Genomic DNA, 25,515 nt, shown 5'->3' with positions numbered 1-25,515 from the left:
CATCTTCCTTCATTACTAAAGGGTCACCACAGCAGAACGATCCGCCAACTGTTCCAGCATACTGTTCACGGGAACTGTTCATGGGAAACACCCATATACACACACACTCATACACTACAGCCAATTTAGTTCATCAATTCCCCTATAGCGCATGTGTTTGGACTGTGGGGGAAACCCGAGCACACAGAGGAAACTCACGCCAACACAGGGAGAACATACATACATACTCCATTCAGAAATGCCAACTGGCCCAGCCGAGACTCGAACCAGTGGCTTTCTTGCTGTGAGGTAACAGTGGTAACCACTGAGCCACCATGCCGCCACACTTGAAATAACAGCCTGATCTCACGAAGAAACGCAAATATTTTAGGTTTTGCCAGTTTAGTGGCTAACTCGTAATAATCCGTACGAGTTCAGTCGTGTGAAATTGTACAATTTTAAAAAGGAGGCGTGGCACCCACACCCTAACCCCAACCGTCATTGGAGGATGAGCAAATCATACTTAATTGTACGAATTTGATCGTTCAAATTCATACGAATTACCCACTAAATCAAAAAGTTACGAATTGCCGTGAGATTGTGTTGGAAATAAAGATCTGTCAATCTGTCAGTGGGTTGGTATCCTTTCAAAAGACAAACTTTTGTACTGTACAGGTGGACATTATTACCTTTAGATTATATTTTTGCCATTTTTAAGGTTCACATTTGTACAAACTAATGTACTAAGGTACAAACTAATTAAATTTAGTAACGTTCAACTTAATTTGTTTGCTTAAAGCCCAAATAAATTATTTGCAACCGCTTACCTGAAAGGGTCACGAAACACCAAAACACATGTTTTGAGCTGTTGACAGTTGTATATGTGTCCCGCGCTGCTAAAAACACTATTAGGACACATATATGTCACTAAAAAGTGAAAATTGGTTGTTTTTGCGTTATTTTGAGCAAATTCGTTCTTCCGGTTTGAAACAAACTTTTGAAGCTGCGTCACGGCGATTAGATCCTTGTGTGTATTCCAGCGTGGAGAGTGAACGTCTGTACCTGAGAGTGCATCGTGACGTCTCTGAGTGTGCAGCATTAATTCATGAGAAAGACTTGGTTCAAACCAATCAGCACGCTCTATTGTGTATGAGGTGCAACTTCATTATTATGCACGATAGCTTTGAAGATGAAGAAGAATTGTTTGAAGATATGGGTTGTCAGTTTTGTGTTTATAATGTGCTGCAATAAAGGTTTTGTTTTCATTTCCCGCTATGAGAGTGCAGCTTGACTCAAGTGTGGATTACTGTACTCGCGACACACCACAGAAATACGTTTGTAAGATACATTTTTTTACCCGAGAACTTTTCTCATCTGGAAATGTTGAAATCCTGATTTGCTGCTCGTCTCCTTTTAAAAAAGACGCGGCTCCATTTGGTGTTGATTGTCCTGTCTCTTCAGATTTGGTAACTGTGTGTGATCAGTGATCTTTGTTTATTCAGAGGCAAAGTTAGTTGGTATCATCAGCAGTACTCTTTCAGGGTTTAAAGACATACCTTAGTTAAAATTATTTAGTTATGATTAGTTATAGTTATGATTTATTTCATAGCAACCTCAGTGTTGTGCATGAAAATAAATGTTAAAAAAAAAAAAAAAACACGTCAAATGCTTGTTGTAATCATAAATGTAAAATGCGATATGACAACGCAATCTCACGGCAATTTCGTAACTTTTTAATTTAGTGGCTAATTCGTATAAATTCATAAGATTCGTATATAATTCGTATAATTTAGTACGATTTGCTCATCACCCAAAGACGGTCGGGGTTAGGGGTGGCGCCTCCTTTTTAAAATCGTACATTTTCGTACGACTGAATTCGTACAAATTAGCCACTAAACTGGCAAAACGTAAAATACTTACGTTTCCACGTGAGATCAGGTTGAATTTAATCATTATAATTGGCTGAATCGAAAAAAAGCTGAATTTAAATTGTGTAGGGTCGAATCGAGATTGTAATCTTTTTTTGATTAATCGTGCAGCCCTACAACATTCATTCATTCATTTATTCATTCATTCATTCATTTTCTTTACAGCCTTTTCCCTTAATTAATCTGGGGTCACCACAGCTGAATACACCGCTAACTTATCCAGCATATGTTTTACACAGCGATTGCCCTTCCAGCTGCAACCCATCACTGGGAAACATCCATACTCTCTCATTCACACACATACACTATGGACAATCTAGCTTACCCAAATTAACCTATGGCGCATGTGTTTGGAATGTGGGGGAAACTGAAGCACTCGGAGGAAACCCACGCAAACACGAGGAGAACATGCAAACTCCACACAGAAATGCCAACTAACCCAATCGAGGCTCAAACCAGCGACTTTCTTGCTGTGAGGCAAGAGCGCTACCCACTCCACCACTGTGCTGCACAGCCCTACAACAAGGACATAAAAGATGACGATTTTGCAGTACTTTCCAGTAGTTCTAGAGTTCCTGTAGTTCTAGTGTTAAAGCGGCAAAGTGCAGATATGGATCACTGAATGAAACACACTTTTTTCCTCAAGCTGATCGACATTGCAGTCATGCGTCGCCACTCGAGGAGAAGTGTGTGAAGTGTGTTGTGTTGTTTTCAATAGCCAGATTGAGAAAGATAAGAGGTAAAACACTTGTTTGCACAGATACATGTGCATGTGCCACATACTGAGCAATCAGAGATGTGCTCACTGTTTACGTCGGAGGAAATGAAAACACACCGTCAGATATTATTCTTCCCGCAGGAGGCTCAGGTGAGTGACGCACTGTGCTGGATGTCTGCACACATTCACAATCAACTGTGAATCATCTAGCAGCTAGAGACTAACACTAACTAATGACTAACTGTGGAAAGTCGGATCCACAGCTTGTTCTGGCTGAGAACAGAAAGAGATGCTGCACAATATATCGCAAAATTATCCTTATCTATATAATAGTATATGCAAAATACACATCGCAGACGTGATAAATTACATTTATTTTATGAATTGGTTGCTTATCAGATAGATAGATAGATAGATAGATAGATGGAAGCATGGATAGATGGATGAATGTATGGATAGATGGATAAAAAACACAATAGATACTGTAGATAAAAGAATGATGGATGGATGGATGGATGGATGGATGGAAAGCACAATAGATAGAAGGATAGAACAATAGATAAAATGATGGATGGATGATGGATGGATGGATGGATGGATGGATGAAAAGCGCGATAGATGGATGGATGGAAAGCATTATAGACAGATAGAAAGACAGACATATAGATAGATAGATAGATAGATAGATAGATAGATAGATAGATAGATAGATATATAGATAGATAGATAGATAGATAGATAGAATGATAGATTGATAGATAGATGGAAGCATGGATAGATGGATGAATGTATGGATAGATGGATAAAAAACACAATAGATACTGTAGATAAAAGAATGATGGATGGATGGATGGATGGATGGAAAGCACAATAGATAGAAGGATAGAACAATAGATAAAATGATGGATGGATGATGGATGGATGGATGGATGGATGGATGGATGAAAAGCGCGATAGATGGATGGATGGAAAGCATTATAGACAGATAGAAAGACAGACATATAGATAGATAGATAGATAGATAGATAGATAGATAGATAGATAGATAGATAGATAGATAGATAGATAGATAGATGGAAGCATGGATAGATGTATGAATGTATGGATAGATGGATAAAAACACAATAGATTCTGTAGATAGAAGAATGATGGATGGATGGATGGATGGATGGATGGATGGATGGAAAGCACGATAGATAGAAGGATAGAACAATAGATAAAATGATGAATGGTAGGATGAATAGACGGATGGGTGGAAAGCATGATAGATAGACAGACAGACAGACAGACAGACAGACAGACAGATAGACAGATAGATAGATAGATAGATAGATAGATAGATAGATAGATAGATAGATAGATAGATAGATAGATAGATAGATAAATTATGGATGGATGGATGGATAGAAGAATGATAAACGAATGGATGGATAGATAAAGCACAATAGATAGATAGAAGGTTAGAACAATAGATAGAATGAAAGACAGGAGAGGAAAAACAGCCAAAGTCAGAATATTTGCTGAGGTTTTCATTCATAGCATTTTAAAGACTAAATGTTTGCACCATGACACAGATTTGTAGTCAGAATTAGACCTGAGTAATATATTTTACCTGTTTATTTCATAATCATTACATAAATAAAAGACTAATAAACATAAATAATAAAAAGCATTTCCCTAAGGAAATGTTATACTGTAATGTCATTAATCGCAATACTCAACAGCAGTATTGCATATTCTCCCAGTATCATGCAGACAGAATCAACAGTAAAGCAGCTGATGGCAGTTTGCTGGGTTTATCTGTGCCATTGAGGGCTGTGTTTATCTGAAGGAGTTGACACTACAACTTTGGACCAGTGGGGAAACTCATTGAAATAATTGCAGATCAGTGTCGGTCAGCGCTCAGCTGTAAATAAAACACTGGAGAATCTGCAGAGAGTTAGTAATCAGATGCAGGAGTTATAAACGTTCAGAAGTTTAGGGTCAGGAAGACTTTATGTAGTCTCTAAAGCTCACCAAGCATTAGATCAGAATACAGTGCAGTAAAACATTAAAACTGTATTACAGTTCTAAATACACTATCCTGTTATTATTTGTTGCTCTTACAACTGGGATTCATGACAAGACTTTTGTCAGGTGTATATTTTAAAATAGTAAATAATAATAGTAGTTTATTCCTCCGATGCAAAGCTGAATTTTCAGCACCACATGATCCTTCAGCAATCATCATGCTGTATTATGCAAATATGACTATCAAGAAACATTTTAGATTTTTGATCTGACTAATTAGATCAAAGTAGAGCCATCTGACCAATCAGAGCAGAGTATGGGGCATCTGATTAATCAAAGCGCAATAAAACCATATGACCAATCAGAGCAGAGTATAGAGCATCTGATTAATCAGAGCACAATAGGACAGTTAGGCCAATCAGAGTAGATTAGGGTCATCAGTCCAATTAGAGCCAAATATAGGCCATCTGACCAATTAGAGCAGAGTATGGTGCATCTGACCAATCAAAGCACAATAAGACCACCTGACCAATCAAAGCAGAGTCATCAGACCAAACGGAGATGAGTTTAGACCATCTGACCAATCAGAGCCAAGTATGGGCCATCTGACCAATGAAAGCAGAATTGTGTCATCTGACTAATTAGAGCAGAGTATGATGCATCTGGCCAATCAAAGTACAATTGGATCATCAGATCAATTAGAGCAGAGTATGGTCATCTGACCAATTGGAGCAGAGTATGTGGCATCTGACCAAAAAGAGCACAATATGGCCATTCGGCCAATCGAAGCAGAGTAGCGTCAGCTGTCTAATCTGAGCCAAATATGGGCCATCTGACCAATGAGAGCAGAATAGGATCATCTGACCACTCAGAGCAGAGTAGAACCATCTGACCAATCAGAACCAAGTATGGGCCATCTGGCTAATCAGAACAGAGTATGGGGCATCTGACCAATCAAAGCACAATAGGATCAACTAGCCAATCAGAGCAGGGTAAGGCCATCTGATCAATCAGAGCAGAGTACGGGGCATCTGACCAAACAGAGCCCAATATGGCCATATGGCCAATGAAAGCACAATAAGATCATCTGCCCAATCAGAGAAAAGTAGGGCAATCTAACCAATCAGAACAGAGTATGGTACATCTTACCTAAAAGAGCACAATAATGCCATATGGTCAATCAAAACAAAGAAGGATCATCTGACCAATCAGAGCCAAATATGGGCCATCTGACCAATGAGAGCAGAATAGGATCATCTGACCACTCAGAGCAGAGTCGAGCCATCTGACCAATCAGAACCAAGTATGGGCCATCTGGCCAATCAAAGCAGATTATGGTGGATATGACCAATCAAAGCACAATAGGATTAACTGACCAATCAGAGCAGGGTAAGCCATCTGATCAATCAGAGCAGAGTATGGGGCATCTGACCAAACAGAGCCCAATATGGCCATATGGCCAATGAAAGCACAATAAGATCATCTGACCAATCAGAGAAAAGTAGGGCAATCTAACCAATCAGAGCAGAGTATGGTACATCTGGCTAAAAAGAGCACAATATTGCCATAAGGTCAATGAAAACAGAAAAGGATCATCTGACTGGTGGTCATGACCTTGGCAGGATTGTGAACCTAATGTGGAAGATGACCAAAACACTTTAAAATAGCACAGAGGCACTTTAAAAACAGCTTAACAAGCTTAAATGCAAAGTTTGTGGATTTTGGCCACTATTGACACTTCATGCAACTGCAAAAACCCTCAAATCATCATTTATAAGGGATTTATAAAGCATAAACAGTCCTCACTTTAGATTAGGTCACAAAACAAGATGAAGTTTAGTTAATAAAGCATTTATTAACATACATAGTAACCAATAATATATGCCTGAATAATAAAACACATAAACAGTGATTTTAATAGTTTATTAATCAGTTACTAACTCATTCTGAATGATCCTAAAAACCCTCTACTACTCTTAAATACAAATAGTTTGTAAATAATGTAAATAATGCGATACTTAATTTAGTAATGTAAAATAAATCATTAGCAAAGTATGAAAGTACAATTACTAAACATATTTTAAATATGTTTGTAAGTCCAGAATGGAGCATTTGTATCTGCAGTTATAAACTGCTTACTTACGCTTATTAATGTAGAGTTAATGCTTCACAGATAATGAACTCACTATTTGCTAATGCTTAATAAATGATTTATAGTGTGTAGTTATTATAAAGTGTTACCGATAAATTTGGTAAATCCTTAATTTTAAGCTCTGAAAAGTCATTTGAAATAAAAACTAATTGTAATATGACACTATAAAACCATGACCCATTTGCTCAAGCACATTGAGCAAGCTCATACATAAAGTTAAATGAATGAGGAAGCATGTGGACATATCACATAACACAACATCTAAATCAAGTAATTTTAGCATGTCAAAGTCATATTTATGCATATAAAATACATTTTCCCAACCAAAAAAATTCGGTGAAAATGGCGAGTGGCTGGTAATGTTGGAAATCTACTAGCCACCGTGGCTGGTGCTTAAAAAAGTTAATGTCAAGCCCTGCTTATAAATAAGCATCTAATAACAATATTAAAAGAAACTGAATGCTTTCTACAAAGTAGTCACATGAACATACGGATCTGACAGAAGCAAACAAGAATGCAAAGCAACTCCAAAATGAAATCAATTCTGTTCAGCCAAACGGATTTCTTTCTAGACTCTGTGTTGCGGATACATCACAGTTGTCGGAGGTTCATTGATTATTAACCCTGGAAGAGATGTTTGTGATTGGTGTCAGGATGTCAGGCAGCAGAATTCACCTAATCTCACCCTGTTCAGAGCTGCCTGATCTGCTTTTATAATGCGCACCTGTGCAGCTGCTTGAAGGCGTCATGACAGCGGATGTGTCCAGAATCGTCCACCTCTAAATTGAATGTGAACGTTTTAAACCAGAGAGGAACATTGTCTTGTCTTCAGAGCAGTGGAACAGTGATGCGCCAATCCTATCCTGGTCCTAATCCTGTGCGTAAAACGAGAGAGAGAGAGAGAGAGAGAGAGAGAGAAAGAGAGAAAATATGTTTATACGGCGAGTATATATATATCCCTATAAGCGAACTTAGCGGCTTCTTATGGCCCCGCCGTCACAAAGGAGTCCCCACAACCAGGGCTTGACATTAACTTTTTTAATCACCGGCCACTTTGGCTAGTAGTTTTCCAACATTACTTGCCACTCCAGGGTCTCTGCAGATAACAAGATGTCAAATTTAACACTTTTTAAGACCATTAAGTATTAAATTAAAACAACCCAGGCTCATTCTGAAAACGTAGTCCCGTGGACGTTTCTGAAGACCGCGAAATACATCCCGGGAGGTAGGTATGGCTGCATTTCATTTTTTTTAAAGCGAACGCTACAACGGCGGTATAACGTTGTTCTCTTTTGCGCTTACCGGCTGACCGCTTACCTCCGTGTGGAGGGCTTTTCTGCCGCAACCAGTTTGTCCAGTCAGCTCATCGTGTACGTCGGCAGACTTCAGATGCAGAGGGGAGGAGTTGACCACGGCGACCGGGTTCGAGTCCGGGGAAGAGCGGTTCCAGAAATCAGGTAGGACAAAAACAGAATCCAAAAAGTAAAGCGAACGAGTTCATAACAGGGCGAGAACGTGGTGAAATCCGAAAACGTGGTAAAAAAATCAGATGAGGGCTTTTCTTTTTCTAGACGGCTTTTCTAAATTGTTGCTCGGGTTTAGGAAAGTGAGCGGGCGGGCGGGTCAATCGGTAAAACTGGTTTAGTTTAGGGAAGGAGGAGGGTGGATCAGCCGATTAGCCCGTCCCACAGTTAATCATTCAGTCAGTCAGACAGCGGCCTCTGGTGAGTTCACACAAGAACAGCGCTGGCGCGAACGGCACTCGCGAGAGACAATTGAGATATAAAAAGCGCACACAGCGGCCTCTCACAGATTCGCAAACACAAAAACTGCAAAAATACGTACCTCCCGGGACGTATTTCACGGTCTATAGAAACGTCCATGGGACTATGTTTTCAGAATGAGCCTGGGTTGAATTTAAGACCTATAATAGCAATATCAAAAACATGCAAGAGAAATTTTTAAAGCACAAAATTAAACGTAAAATAAATTTATTTAAATTGAACGGTACTACAGACATGTTAAATGCACCATCAAACTACAGAAAAAAACAAACACCTTAACACTGATTTATACTTTCCCCTGGCGCCGCATCGCACACCTCACAAAACCAATGAGGCTTTTATACTTGACACGTTCGCCATTGAGATTTTTTTTAAATGACAGGGGGCGGTCAAAAAAAAAACAAAGTAAAATCAGAATAAAAAGATAATCATTGCCATTGAAGTTTTTGGGGGCCTCTTTTTTGTTGTTTTAACAAACTTATCCCTCAGGTTTTTTCCAAACTGTCCTCCTTTCCCAGTGCTGTTGCAATTTCTCAGGCGAACTGTTCGCCTGAATTAAAAAAAAAATCCATTAGCTCCGTTTACCGTTATTTCACTGACAAATGTTGTGAGTGCAGTATTACAAGTCAAGAGCGCATTCATGTAATACGAGTGAGCGAATCTCTTTGCTCGTGCACAGATTTCCTCTGTTTGTGGACAAAACCGCATGCGAGCTCTCGAATACGCTGCTCACACGCAAATTTTCTCACTCTCAAAAATGCACTGCTCACGCACCAAATTTTCTTGCACACTTTCAGTACACTGTTCCCTCTTCCTTTCGTGCTTTTTTGATATGATTTATATTAGTACACTGTATTTCATTTCATCAGTTCACTTTCTTAATACTACAGTATGCTGAAGCATCTCTGGAGAGCAAAAGCACGAAAGGAGTCCGACAGAGCCGACTCATCACTTATGATAAGGGTCATGTGACACCAAAAACTGAAAGTAATGATGCATAAAATCCAAAGAAATAACTCCAATCCTTCTTTCATTCTCATGCCTGTGATATACGAGTGATGGCTAAGTTAGTCGTCAAATTTAAAGTCATTTGCTACAATTTGTGCTTAATCAGTGCTAGTAAGAAAATCCGCTTTCTAAAATTTCCCAAATGATGTTGAACAGATTCAGGAATTTTTCACAGTATTTCCTATAATATTTTTTCTTCTGGAGAAACTCTTATTTGTTTTATTTCAGCAAGAATAAAAGCAGTTCTTAATTGTTTTGAACCCACTTTAAGGTCAATATTATTAGCCCCCTTGAGCATTATTTGTTTTAGATTAAATACAAAGCAAACCACTGTTATACAAAGATTATCTACGCCTAGTTAACCTAGTTAAACCTTTAAATGTCACTTTAAGCTGAATACTAGTATCTTGAAGAATATCTAGTCAAATATTATGTGCTGTCATCATGGCAAAGATAAAATAAATCAATTAGAAATGAGTTATTAAAACTATTATAAGAATTGTGTTTAAAAAATGGGGAAAAATGTAGAGGAGACTAATAATTCAGACTTCAACTGCATTTTTTACGGCCGTCCAGGTTTGCTCGGCACAGTCAGATGTATCTGGAGCAGTCAAGCGTCCTCCTGTTGCTCTGGTACAATTTGGCGCCAAACACACACCTGAATATACTTAGCAGACACTTCTCTGGGCTTCATTAGCAGACTCCGGTGTCAGATGGGGTTTCAGTAGGTCTGAATATGCTGTCAGTCATGCGGAGAAGATCACTGGCCCCTGGAGCTGGAGCTGTAGGCCTCGGCGGGGGAAACTACCAGATTTTTCTGTTGTCTGACTGGAGGAAGCGTCAGTGTGCGACTGAACGCAACACGTCCACGTGAGACCTGGCTGTGTTTCAGTGGGCCTGGTGAGTGTTTGTTTTTCAAGACAGACTGAGGCTAATGAGACAGCTGGTACACAGCCAAAACACGTCTCGCTCTTCTTTTCCACTCTTGTTTACTTGCCGTTGAATAATGCATGCGTGACAGTTAGCATCATATGATAGTCCTGCACACTTCCACCCTAAGCCATTTCTCATTTCTTTGCGCTCTTGCAGGAGGATGTGTGTTACTTTGATGCAGACCGTCTTGAAGAAGACATGAGGGCTGTTTTAACCCTTGTGTACTGTTCAAATTGACTACCCTTTCGTTATATTTGTGGCTCTTTTTCCTCTTGTAGAATCTGAGATTTGTAATAACCTGTGAGTGCTTTAAATTAAATCAATTCTATATTATATTATGTTTTCTTCTTGTTTTTTCTATTATTTGTTTTGCATTGATAATTCCACTTATGGTTGTATAATCATTTAAAAATCCTAGTTATTCATTAACGCCCCATTCACACGGGGCTTCCGCGTCAATGCTTGACTGAAGGCGTGTCTGAAGTTGGGGCTAACGCGATCATCATAGCAGCGTTAGCCAATGAAATTCAGTCAGCAATAGGCCACTGTCTAGCATGTGTATTTGCATACAGCGATCTGATTGGCTGACGCTTCCGTCGGTGCTTGAAAAGTTGAGCTAGTCCTACAAGTTTACTTACCGAAAGATTAAAAACTTTCTGTTTCAGAATAGCTGATCTGAAATAGGTCAAGTCTGAGTAGACTGATTCAGAGTCAAGCGCGCACACCACAACTATTGTATAAAACAGCATTATCAATGGAGCGCAGATATTACAAGTCACCATGGCAACATCTGAAAAAAGAGATCAGCATTTATTTCTCCAGCTGAACTGTGCGCTCATGCAAAATTCTGGCAAATATGACCATATATCAAAAAAAAAATAAAAAAATAAAAAAGCAACACCACTGCATCAGCGAAACAGAGACAGCGTAGGAAAACATAGCTGGTCAAGTTAAAGGTTAAGTTTACATTGAAAATATTTAACTTATTTGGTCACACTTTACAATAAGGTTCATTAGTTAATGTTACTTAATGCATTTACTAACATGAACAATGAACAATACATTTACAATAATAAATAATACAGTATTTGTTCAGGTTAGTTAGCGTTAGTTAATAAAAATACAGTTGTTCATCGTGAGTTCATGTTAACTCATGGTGCATTGACTAATATTAACACGCATAAGTTTGGATGTTAAAAATGCATTAGTACATGTTCAATTATGATTAATAAATGCTGTACAAGTGTTGTTCATGATTAGTTTATGTTAGTGAATGCATTAACTAATGAACCTTATTGTAAAGTGTTACCACTTATTTAAATATTTAAGTATAATAAAAAAGTAATGCGTGACATTTACTGAACGAAGCAATGAATGAAGCAAACAAAGCAATTAACAAGGTAATGAACAAGGTAACGGATAAAACAACGAACAAAGGTATGAAAAATATAACGAAGGAGGCAATGAAGAAAGTAACAAAGTAACGAACAAATCAATGAACAAAGGATCGAACAAACAAACAAAGTAACAAATGAAGCAATGAACATAGTAACAAACAAAGCAAAGTAACAAAGTAACAAACAAAGCAACAAACAAAGTAATAAATGAAGCAACAAACAAAGTAAAGAACAAAATAACGAATAAAATAATGAATAAAGTAACGAGCAAAGTAATGAATAAAGAAGCGAAAAGCAAAATATGAAGCAATGTCCAATGTAACAAGCGAAGTAAGGAACAAAGTAACAAACAAAGTAGCGCACAAAGCAATAATTGAAGCAACAACCAAAGTAACAAACCAAGTAACGAACGAAGTATCAAACAAAGTAACGAACAAAGTAATGAACAAAGCAACAAACAAAGTAACAAATGAAGTACAGAAGAAAATAGAAGAAAATAACGAACAGAAGAAAACAACGAATGAAGTAACGAACAAAGTAGTGAATAAAGTAGCACAAAGCAATAAATGAAGCAACGTCCAAAGTAACGAATGAAGTAATGAACAAAGTAACAAACAAAGTAACAAACAAAGTAGCGCACAAAGCAATAAATTAAGTAACGAACAAAGTAACAAACGTAGTATTGAATGAAGAAACGAACTAACAAAGTGATGAACAAAGCAATGAACAAAGGAAAGAACAAAATAACAAAGGAAGCAATGAGGAAATTAACTAAGTAATGAACAAGTCAATGAACAAAGGATCGAACAAACAAACAAAGTAACAAATGAAGCAATGAGCAAAGTAATAAACAATAATAAATGGAGCAACAAACTAAGTAACAAACTAAGTGACGAACAAAGTAGCACACAAAGCAATAAATAAAGCAACGAACAAAGTAAAGAACAAAGTAACAAATGAAGTATTGAATGAAGTAACGAATGAAGTAACAAACAAAATAACGAATGAAGCAATGAACAAAGCAATGAACGAGAAAAAACAAAGTAGCAAACAAAGCAACAAACAAAGACACGAATGAAGAAACAAACGAATTAAATAATTTTGTGCTTCCGAACAATATTTATCATTTATAAATTCATTCATGTTTTTACGCAGCGGATGCCCTTCCAGCCGCAACACATCACAGGGAAACACTCAAACACACTCATTTACACACATACGATACGGACAATTTAGCCTACCCAATTCACCTATAGCCCATGTCTTTGGACTTGTGAGGAAAACCTGAGCAACCGGAGGAAACCCACTCGAAGACGGGGAGAACATGCAAACTCCACACAGAAACGCCAACTGACCCAGCCGAGGTTCAAACTAGCGCCTTTCTTGTGAGGTGAGCATGCTACCCACTGCGACTGCCACTGCGGCGCCTCTTATTTAAATGTATCAGTTACAATTTTACATCAACAACATGAGTTTATAGTTAGCAAAAAAACATCTGCAGATTCTGTCTGGGCCTGCGCATAAACAACACAGTAGTCAACAAACAATACGTACTGGTGAAAGATCAATTGTTTGTACATAAAAAACTGTAAAAATGCCTGAGGACTTCAACTGAGTTTAGTTTTGCTTCAAAAAAAGCACATTATTCTGCAGTTTCACCTAGCGTGACTTCATCCTGAAAAGGCTCCTCTCTTTGTAACTATCAACAGGACTGACAAGAACTCAAACAAAACAAGCCGAGAAAGCCATTAACTGTACATTAATAGGGTTTTGACCTTCAAAACATTGGGGAATGAGAGGAATTGCTGGCCACCGTTTCCTGCTAATCTGGCATTAAACGATCGAGCCCCAGACTTCATCACGAGCCACTGCAAAAAATGAGCTTGATCCGAGTGGACGAGGGACTGACCTCAGGCGCTGGCACTTCACTCAACACTTCGGATAAAAGGTGACATATTCTAAGACTTAAGTGTTGCCCAGGAAGGAGAAAATAATTGGTTTCAAAGGGAAAGACGGCAGCCAGATTCCTGCCCCTGGATTTCGCTGTGCTAACAGGCCTTTGGAGAGGAAGCCTCATCAGTCTGGCTGATGACAGATTGCTGAAGTACTCCGTTTTCTTCGCTGTATTCAAATAACAGCTGTCGTTGTAAGGATGCTTCAGTGTTGGGAAGCTCATCTGTCTTTCAAACTGTGGGTCTCAGGCCAAGTTTCCAGTCCAGGATGGTTCAGGACACTCCATGGAAAAGAACAGACGAGTCCTGAAGGGCTGCTGTATTCAGATGATGATGCCCTGGCGGCCTTTTGTTTATCGTCCTCCTCTGTTCTCAGTATAATCTTTTCCTCACTGACTCATTAAGATGTTATATTTTGGCCAGATTTAGTTCTTTTTTATTAATTGCTGTCTGCAGATCCAATTTATTTTTTTGATTCGTGCAAAACCTTAATTAGCGAAAAAGAAAATAATCTTTTTTTGTGTCAACAGCATGAATGCACATGATCTTTCTAGCTCTACACTTATAAAATGCTCTTCAGATTTTTTTAATGTTTAAACAATAATCTTATATCAATCAATTAAATAAAATCCATCCATCTTGATCAGAGCTCCAAATGATCACTATGCCAACAATGCCCCTATTTACAAAATATTATCTAATATGCTAATATGTTTGTGGAAAAACATGTCATGCTATTCAAATTACACATACACACACACACACACACACATATATATATATATATATATATATATATATATATATATATATATATATATATATATATATATATATATATATATATATATCTGAGTTATATATTACAAAAGTATATATTTTTACTCAAAAGCAAGCTAGCAAGCACATTGACTGACTGTCTAACCGAATGAGTGACTGACTGAATAAGTGATAGAGTAACAAATTAAGTAGCCTATCAAACAAAGTAACAAACAAAGAGCAAATTAACAAACAAAATAATGAACAAACAAAAACCAAAAACAAATTAGCAAATGAACAAAATAAAGTAACAAACAAATTAAGTAGCAAACGAACAAAGTAATGAACAAACAAAGTAATAATTCATAATGTAATGAACAAACAATGTAATGACTGAGCGAAGTAAAGAACAAACAACAAAGTAACAAAAAATAACAAATGAAGTAACATACAAAGAAACAAACAAAATAACAAACAAAAAAAGTAGCGAACGAAGTAGCAAACAAAGTAACATACGAACGAAGTAGCGAACGAACAAAGTAGCAAATTAAGTAAAAAATAAAGTAACAAAAAAAGCAGTGAACAAAGTAGTGAATGAACGAAGTAGCAAACGAACAAAGAAGTGACACTTGCGAATTAAGTAGCTGATGAAGTAATGAACAAAGTAACAAGTGAAGTAGCGAATGAATGAAGTAGCAAACAAAGTAGCAAACACTCGAAGTAACGAATGAAGTTACAAAATAAAAAAGTAGCGAATGAATGAAGTATCGAACAAACGAAGTAGCAAACAAAGTATCAAACGAACAATGTAGCAAACGAACGAAGTAACAAACAAAGTTACAAAATAACAAACAAAGTAGCGAATGAACAGTCAAAAACAAAGAATAGAACAAAGTAGCAAACAAAGTAACAAATGAAGTAGTGAATGAACAAAGTAGCAAATGAAGGAAGTAGCAAATGAACGAAGTAACGAACTAAGTTACAAAAGTAGCGAATGAACAAGGTAAAGAACAAAGAAACGAATGAAGTAACGTACGAAGTGACAAAAAGTATCGAATGAAGTAAAGCAATGAACAAAGTTACAAACGAAGTTACAATGAAGTTACAATGACATTTTAAATGAAATAACGAACAAAGTAATGAACAAAGTAACAAACAAAATAACAAAGTAGTGAATGAACGAAGTAACAAAGTAATGATCAAATGATGTAACAAACAAACAAAGTAACAAATGAACAGTGTAATAAACAAACGAAGTAACGAACAAACGAAGTAACGAACAAATTAAGTAACAAATGAATGAAGTTACAAACGAGCGAACAAAGCAAGAACAAAGCACAACAAATGAACGACTGAACACAAATTTTGTGTTTCCTAACAGTATTTGGTCTTTTAAATATAATAAAAAATTTTTTGGACGACACAGTGGCGCAGTAGGTAGTACGCCTCACAGCAAGAAGGTCGCTGGTTCGAGCCTCAGCTGGGTCAGTTGGTGTTTCTGTGTGGAGTTTGCATGTTCTCCCTGTGTTCGCTTGGATATCCTCTGGGTGCTCCGGTTTGCCCCACAGTCCAAAGACATGCAGTACAGGTGAATTGGGTAGGCTAAATTGTCTGTAGTGTATGAATGTGAATGAGTGTGTGTGGATGTTTCCCAGGGATGGGTTGCGGCTAAAAGGGCATCCGCGGCATAAAAACGTGCTGGATAAGCTGCCGGTTAATTCTGCTGTGGCGACCCTGGATTAATAAAGGAACTAAGCCGTCAAGAAAATTAATGAATGAATAATACATTTTTTGGGCTTTATCTACACAACATCTCTCTGATTTTACAATCAAACTTTTTCTTTTTTCAAAGTTCATCAATTAATCAATTAAGTTGAATCAATCAATCAATCAATCAATCAATCAATCAATCAATCGCTTGTGAAAAACGTCAGTATATTCAAATCAAAAGGCCATTTAAATGTACTATTATCACACATTTGTGCCTTAATTACCTCAACATCTCTTTGAATTTTCCAGTCAAACTTTTTTCTTTGAGTGTTTCAAGTTCAAATGTGCATCTGCTGAACTACTTAACAGTGTGTTCTGGCTGATCTTTCAGCTGTCTGCCTCCAAACGCAGGCAGGCTATTATCAGACTCTGCTTTTTGTTCCGGATGCTGTTGTTTTTTGTATAATTATAATGTAGCAAAATCCATTTGTTCTACTCAGACGCAAGTAATTATTCATCTTTGCTCGATGCCGATTTAAATCTCTCGAACTCTACCACTCGCTTGACGTTTCACTGAAGGCCAAATCTCTTGCCTTCATTGATTTTAAGAGGGTTAGTCTTACATTCTCCTCTCTGTAAGCTGTGGTATCTGGTGTCCTTGTTTTAGCATCGTTTCAGACGAGCTGTCAGATTGGAGGAGTGGATCAGTCGAAGACATTAGAGCAAGCATTCATCAGCCGCTTAATTTACACCTGTTTCTGCTGCGTAAGACAGACAGCGCAGAAACACAGTGTCACATCAATCTTCCCGCTGGCTGACTTTAGTGTCCCCGCGAGCCAGTCTCCTCCCTGAACTCTTCCCTCAAAATAACCCATAGAGCCCTCTGCTACTGTCCAACTGTTAAAGCATTTAATAAATGCTCACTTAAAAGTGATGCTCACAATTCTCAACAAAAAACTACATCTAAAAAACAAACAAAAGTAATCATTTTGCCACAAAAAATGCATGTAAAATATGTGGGATATATTAAAGTTACTTAATCATCTTAGACTTGACGAATTCCCTCTTCAACCCCTACTCCTCCTCTCTTTTCCTTGTTATGGTGGCACGGCGGCCCAATCGTTAGCACCTCAAAGCAAGAATGTCATTGGTCCAAGTTTCTGACAGGCCGATGTTTCTGTGCAGAGTTTACATGTTCTCCTCATGCTTGGGCGGGTTTCCCCCGAGTTCTCCAGTTTCCTCCCTCAGTTTGAGAACTTGTGACATGGGTAAATTGACCAAACCAAATTAGCACCATAGATGAGCTCTTAATCAGCAGTATATATATATATATATATATATATATATATATATATATATATATATATATATATATATATATATATATATATATATATATATAATTTTGCCACGAAAAAAAAGTATATAAAATATGCAGGCCTTAGTGCAAAACAAAAAAAAGCAAAGCAAAAACTAAACACAAAACAAAAAAACGTGAATAAACGATTAAAAAGGAATAACTAAAACTAAAAAAATAAATAAATAAAAATAAAACAAAACTGATGTAAAATTTGTGGATTTTAAAACAAAAATGAAATGCATAAAACAATAAAGCCAAACTACAATTTGTTTTAGAAAAAACAAACAAAGAAAAAATAAATACATAAAAAAGCACGCCAAAAATTGAAATACCCTTCAAAACAATAAGTAAACTAAATTATTACTAATGTATGCTTATATAAATGTGGCGCTCACAATTCTCAACAAACAAAACAAAATCTAAAAATGAACAAAAGTATGCATTTTGCCACAAAAAGACACAAAATGTGCCTTAGTGCAAAACTAAACAAAAATTATTGTAAACAAAAATTATAATAATAACTATATCTTACAAAACTAAATCTAAAAACAAACAAAAGTAATAATTTAGCCACACAATGTCTGTAAAATATGCAGATCTTACTTCAAAACAAATTCAAACAAAATTAATTGAATAAAAAAACCAAACAACAATTTCTTTTAGATATATACACATACTAATAACCCTTAAATAAGAGTCATCTGCTACTGTCCAACTGTTAAAGCATTTAATGGATGCTTACCTAAACGTGATTCTCGCAATTCTAGTAAACGAAAAAAATTAATAAATTATAATATTAATTAAAAAACAAGAAAAAATAAACAATAAAATATTTGTATATATATATATATATATATATATATATATATATATATATATATGATAAAAGATTAAGTTCAAGATCAATGCATGTTGCCGCATGTTTTCTTCTCACAGTAAGTAATAATGGCAATCTGAGGACATGCAGGGGGCACTTCTCCGGGCTGGGATGTTCTCCACTAATTGGGTGTAATATGACAGCACTGGTGCCCCACCGGCATCACCCGCTCAGAGGCCAAACAGACCCCTATAAACCCTCATCACACTGGATTGAGCAGCTTAGCCTTGACGGAGCGATCGACTGGAAACGGGCCACTCCAGGCACTCGCCTCATTCCCAGCACTCAAAACCCCAGAGTGTGTGTGTTTTTATTTTATGAGAATCACAGTGTGTGTGTGTGTGTGTGTTTTGAGAATCTCAGAGCTTGTCTGATGGAGGAACAGGCATGTTCATTTAAAGCCACAATGATAATTCAAAGTGCAATATATACTTACAGTATATATAATACATCTGATCAGTTTTGGATCTGTAATGTTTTGAGGTCCTAGGCCAGCAATGGTGGAAAGAGAACTTACAAAATCATACTCATACACTATTACTTGCCCCAAAATGTAGTGAAGTAAAAGTGTCTGTTTTAAATATTACTCAAAGTATGAGTAAAAAGTAGCTCCTTTAAAAGCACTCAAGCGTAGTGAGCAGTGAGCATTACGCTGTGAAAGGCTGATGCATTTACATGCAATTTGTGCATGTGTGTGTGTATGTGTGTGTGTGTGTGTGTGTGTGTGTGTGTAAACGTAACATTCTGTAGTGCATTTAGTTATTGTCTAAGGTGATTTCAGTCATCATACAGTAAACATCCATCATCTTCTCATCAGTGAGATGCATCCAAACAGTCTTTCGTCATTGCATGTGATGTTTTTAGACATCTTCTTAGACACTTTAATGCCTCCAAATGGTTTGCTGCAATAACAAAGTGTCCATGTCTTTAGGTGCGTCAGTATGATGCAATTTACTTTCTACAGGCTCATTGTGAAAACGTATCCCCGTATACATTTCAGGAGAGCGCAAATTATGTAGCCAGGGCTAAGTATGACTGCATTTGGTCTTTATAACAAATGTTATGGGGTGATATGATACCGCCGTCGGCTTCTGTTTTTTTTTTTTTTTCTTGTGGTACCACCTGACCGCTTACCTCCATGTGGACGGCTTTACTGTTGTCACAGCCCAGCAGCTTGGTCTGTATGTTAATGAACTTGAGACGCAGAGAGGAGTTGACTGTGGCAACGATGGGGTATGAGTCCGACGAAAAACAGTTCCAGAAAACAGGTAAAGCAAAAGGCAAAAAATAAGATAAACAAGTAAATAACAGGGTGAAAACATGGTAAAAAACAGGCGATGGCTTTTCTTTTTCTGGATATCTCTTGAAAAAAAACTCAATTTGGATTTAGGGAAGTGGGTGGATAGGGATATCGATCAATCGATCAGTCAGTCGACAGCGGCTTCTGGTGGATTTATGTGAGAACAACAAGCACGAATGGATCTCAAAAAGCATACACAGCAGCCTCAGATGGATTCACGAAAACAAAAACCACAAATAAAACATACCTCTTGAGATGCATTTCACAATCTCCACAAATATAAATAGAGGTACATATCAATAATGAGCCTGGGTTGGATTTTTCTACTCAGCCAATCTCCATACACAAGAAAAAATAAGGTAGTGACTGCAGGTTGAAGGAAAATAGTGCAGTAAAAGAGGGTATATAGCACTAAAAATGCAATTAAGGAAAAGTAAAAGTATATATATTTTTAACTACTTTATAAATTACAATTACTGAGAAAAAACAACTCAATTACAGTAATCTGAGTATTTTGTAATTTGTTTATTTTAGGGGTTCCCAGACTTTTCAGCCCGCGATCCCCAAAATAACAAGGCCAGTGACTCGCAACCCCCAATTTTCTCTGAGGTGGTTATAAATATATAAACTTTTACACAACGGCACACATAAACCAATAGGTCCATGTCTATTCATCGTTTAATTTTGAAGAACGCCACTCGGAGACCATCCTCCATGTTCGGTATTTATTTTTGATGTGCTTAGCATTATCGAGTACACTGCATTTTGAAAATGAGTGTTTCTTGAAGAATATTTCTCAGTGAATATGATAAATACATTTTGGTGCATTTGAAAAAAAAAATATTAGAAAGATATATTTATTAAAATAATATTTTAGTAACAGAACATCTCTAGAAATTGAAAGATAATAGAATTAAATTCATGCAAAATGTTGCAGAAACATACAAACTACAACATTAACAAAATTGCCTCACAGCAAGAAGGTCGCTGATTCTAGCCTCGGCTGGGCCAGTTGGCATTTCTGTGTGGAGTTTGCATGCACTCCCCATGTTGGCGTAGGTTCCCTCCGGGTTCTCCGGTTTTTCCCACAATCCAAACACATGTGCTATAGGGGAATTGAGTGAGCTAAAATTGTCTGCCGTGTATTTGTGTGAATGGGTGTGTATGGATTTCCCAGTGATGGGTTGCAGCTGAAAGGGCATCCATTGGATAAGTGGATATGTTGGCGGTTCATTCCCCTGTGGCAACCCCTGATTAATAAAGTGACTATGCCAAAAAGAAAATGAATGATTAAATAAAATATCAATTAAATGAATACAAATCGAAAGGCTGAGACATTTTCTTTTAATGTTTATTATTAACATGTTAACAATACTACTATTATCTACCAATTTGTTCTTCGGTAGGTTATGGATAAAATATGGTCAAACAGTTTAACAAATTGAATTTCCAGTTGAAAGGAACCAAAAAGGGAACCGTACCATTCCACTTTTTAGGTTACTAGCATAAAAAAAGGGCACCAAAAGGCGGAGCTAGACGAGCAGCTGAATGCTACTGGTTTACAGAGAAATGTCACCAGCGCGTACAGAAGCATGAAAATAAAAACAAAGGAAGCGCCACTTTTAAATACACAGCCCAGACATTACACCATAATAATATATATAATAACGAGAGATGGTCGACCAGAGCTCAAACAAATCGTGTCGTCATCTTGATGAACAGCCACAAAAAGTCAAAAAGGAGAGCAGCAACTACCCTGTGTCCCATAGTTGTTTACGAGCCCATCTAAAAGTGCGAGCACTTTCGCTTTCTTGAGTAAGCTCGCTGCGCATATGTATTTGAATTAACAAACTTCTTGAGCTGATGATAATAATGCGCACTGATTATTGAAGTGCTTCTGACATCAGATCCTTTAAGAAACAGACAGACGTGAAAGTGAAGCGCAAAAAAACAAAGGACAACCCGAAAAAAACAGGAGCAAATGATTCTTTCAGCAACCTAAAAGATAAACAAACTGTCATGTTTAACTATTATCATCACCTTCTGGAATATTGAGAACTCTGAATGACGGAGTTACTCTCTAACAGAGGCTACATGTGCTGCTGAAGACTAGATGAGAGGTTTGCGCTGACTGTGGGCTATGTTGCGTGTTGTTTATGAACCTAAATAAGGACTAAATATATGTTGTGTGTAGTTTATCGGTAATTGGTGACACATTGGAGACGGTAAGGGTCTGTACGTGTTCATCTATGTTCATTTATTTATTTATTTTATATAACCACAGATGTTACAGTAGGCTTTCATCATTGATCTTCAGTCATAATCAAATTATGCTCATAGAAAGGTTAGTGATGAACATTTTTACAGTATTTATGCGTTTATGAAGCTTCGGTTTTGTGAGAGATGCTTCTCGTATGATATGTGAACGACCCGTACAGCTTTACTGTAGACATTTCCTCGAGCGAGAATGACATAGACTGAAACTTTCTATTGTACACCACCCCCACTATTGGCACCCTATTGGCAGTGGAAATGCAAGCCTGAAAAAGGTGACCCCTACCGACCGATACTATACCACTCAGTACCACTCAGTAGAAATGGGCCATTAGGGAACCAATGCTTTACAGCACTGAATAACAAATCCAAAAAAAATGCATGCAAAAATGTTAGACCCTTTACTGTAGTTCTGAAAGAAAGAGATGAGGAATCAGAAATCTGCATGGTTTCCACTCTACCTTAATTTCCCATGTCTTCGGTCCGTTTATCGATTTTTATAAACTTGCGTAACTTGAAGAAAAGACTACACGGATTAGATTTTTTCCCTCCCCGGCGGCTCTAAGACACCTGGTCTGGGGTTGCTAGGTAACTCATTGTGCCGGGATGTTTGATGTGTGTGCTCTTTGCAAATTGCTTTGATCCTCTAGACACTGACAGTCTCATCCGCAGAATTGCCTTCCCCGGGTGCATTTGGCACTTCATCATTCTGTGGACGTAACTACATTTGAAAGCCGAAAGTGTGATAAAATAACTACCTTGTTAGGCTTGGAAAGAAGGGAAAAGCATGTAGGAATAAAGAAAGAGTAGCATGGCTTCTCATTAATGAAACGCATGGACAAAGCTGATTGGCTAGTAGCCAGTCCTTCCAACCCAACTTTTATCCGTCGTCAGAAAAGAAGATGCGCTTCTGTCGTGTCAGTGCAAATCAATGCATGAACACTGAGCTGATCAGACAGAGAAACTTTCTTTGGAACTGCTTGTGAGGGATATTATCCTACTCAACAATCAATGCTATTCTCTTATTTTCCTCTTCATCTTCTTCATCACATTTATGTGCATGCTCTACTCCACAAAGTAGGACATGAAAAATAATTCCATCTCCTTCCCGCGGCTTTCATCAGGCTGAAAACATGTTTTTTTTTAGCCATTCTGTTTTGCTAATGGAGCCTCGATTCATTAATTCAGAGCTTCAGATGGATCATCTTTGAGTGGGTTTGCTGCCTGCTGTGGGAAACATGCAGGTTCCAACAGGTTTAAATGTAAAATTGTTGAGCATTCTTAAAGCGCTCCCCTGCCGATAACCCGGAGATAAGCAATCTCTGAGATGGTGAACTAAGAGGGGGTCTCTGCTAAATAACACATTGTTATCCGCTGTTGATTAGGCTGCTCTCAAATGCAGCAGTGATTAAGACTTCTTTTAATTTGTGGATGGATGTGTACGCCGATGATTCAGAAGTACAGTGAGATTACAGTAGATACGAGACTTGGCTTGAAGAGTGAGTCACTAAATCATTCACAAACAAACAATGAATGAAGGAATCTACTCTACAAGTGAGTGACTGAACACTTCACAAACTATGAACAAAAGAATCGATTCTACAAGCAAGTCACAGAATCATTCTCAAACGACGAACAGAAGAATAGAGTCTTCAAGCGAGTTACTGAATCATTCACAATGAAGAGGAATCGACTCTACAAATGAGCCACTAAATCGTTCACAAACAACGAATAGGGGAATCGACTCTACAAGCGAGTTACTGAATCATTTACAAACAATGAATAGAAGAGTCGACTCTACAAGTGAGTCACCGAATCGTTCACAAAAGACGAAGAGAAGAATTGACTCTACAAGCGAATTACTGAATCATTTACAAACAATGAATAGATGAATCGACTCTACAAGTGAGTCACCGAATTGCTCACAAAAGACGAAGAAAAGAATTGACTCCACAAGCGAATTACTGAATCATTTACAAAAAATAAATAGAAGAATGGACTCTACAAGTTAGTCACAGAATCGTTCACAAAAGACGAATAGAAGAATTGACTCTACAAGCGAATTACTGAATCATTTACAAACAATGAATAGAAGACTGGACTCTTCAAATGAGTCACTGAATTGTTCACAAATGTTGAATAGAAAAATAAACTGTACAAGCAAGTTTCTGAATTGTTCACAAATGACAATTAGAAGAATTGACTCTACAAGCGAATCACTGAATCGTTCACAAAGAACGAAGAGAGAAATTGACTCCAAGCGAGTCACTGAATTGTTCACAAACGTCAAATAGAGAAATTGACTCTACAAGCAAGTTACCAAAACATTTACAAACAACGAACAGAAGAATCGACTCTACAAGCGAGTCACTGAATTGTTCACAAACGTCAAATAGAGAAATTGACTCTACAAGCAAGTTACCAAAACATTTACAAACGACGAACAGAAGAATCGACTTTACAAGTGAGTCACTAAATTGTTCACAAATGACGAATAGAAGAATTGACTCTACAAGCGAGTTACTGAATCATTCACAAATGACGAACAGAGGAATCGACTCTACAAGCGAGTCACTGAATCGTTCACAAACAACAAAAAGAGGAGTTTACTCAAGCGAGTCACTAAATTGTTCACAAACGATGAATATAATAATTGATTCTACAAGCGAGTCACTGAATCATTCATAAATATTGAATAGAAAAATCAACACTTCAAGCTAGTTACTGAATCTTTCAAAAACGTTGAATAAAGAAATTGACTCTACAAGCGAGTGACTGAATTGTTCACAAACATCGAACAGAGAAACTGACTCTACAAGCGAGTCAATGAATCGTTCAAAAACGTTGAATAGAGAAAAAGACTTTGCAAGCCAGTTACAGAATCGTTCACAAAAGACGAATAGTGGAATCGACTCTAAAAGTTAGTCATTGAATGGTTCCCAAACAATGAATAGAGTAATCGACTCAACAAGCGAGTCATCAAAGTTGTGTGTGACTCATCGTTGCAGAAAGACTTGAATTAACTCCACAACAAATGCATCAAATAACCATTGGGAAAGTTCTTACTGTAGTAAGGGAGATCTGCTTCATTCTTGTCTGTCACTGTGCAGCTTATCTTACTTTACGAGAAGGCTACACTCATGAGAGCAATACAGGGAGATCTCTATGACTCTGGCGGACTGGGAGAACTAGCCCATTGGCATTAAAGACACAGGCAATACAAATAGGTACAGTGACAATACAGCTCAAGGGTGATACGGTAACTCATTTAATAACTCGTTACTGAAAAAGTATTGATGTTAATAACACTGATTATTTAAAGCGCCGTTATTACAATCATTATTGATGTCTAATCGTCAAGAAAAGATTGAGAT

General features: G+C 37.4%; 1 long non-coding RNA gene across 5 annotated transcripts in view; it reads right to left on the bottom strand.

The window, feature by feature from the left end:
- LOC141377613 (uncharacterized) overlaps positions 1-25,515 on the bottom strand; it is a 322,793-nt gene that overhangs the window by 66,213 nt on the left and 231,065 nt on the right. For 3 of the 5 annotated variants that reach the window (XR_015507993.1, XR_015507989.1, XR_015507992.1), the window contains exon 3: positions 7,512-7,662. The exons of the other annotated variants lie outside the window; for them this stretch is intronic. This is a non-coding gene — a long non-coding RNA (uncharacterized LOC141377613). The remainder of the gene's footprint in view (positions 1-7,511; positions 7,663-25,515) is intronic. 5 annotated transcript variants of the gene reach the window in all.

The sequence above is a fragment of the Danio rerio genome, chromosome 14 (genome assembly GCF_052040795.2).
Source record: "Danio rerio strain M-AB ecotype USA chromosome 14, GRCz13ab, whole genome shotgun sequence".
Classification (NCBI taxonomy): Eukaryota; Metazoa; Chordata; class Actinopteri; order Cypriniformes; family Danionidae; genus Danio; species Danio rerio.
Note: the sequence above shows the minus strand (reverse complement) of the source record. Positions and strands in the feature narration are given on the sequence as shown.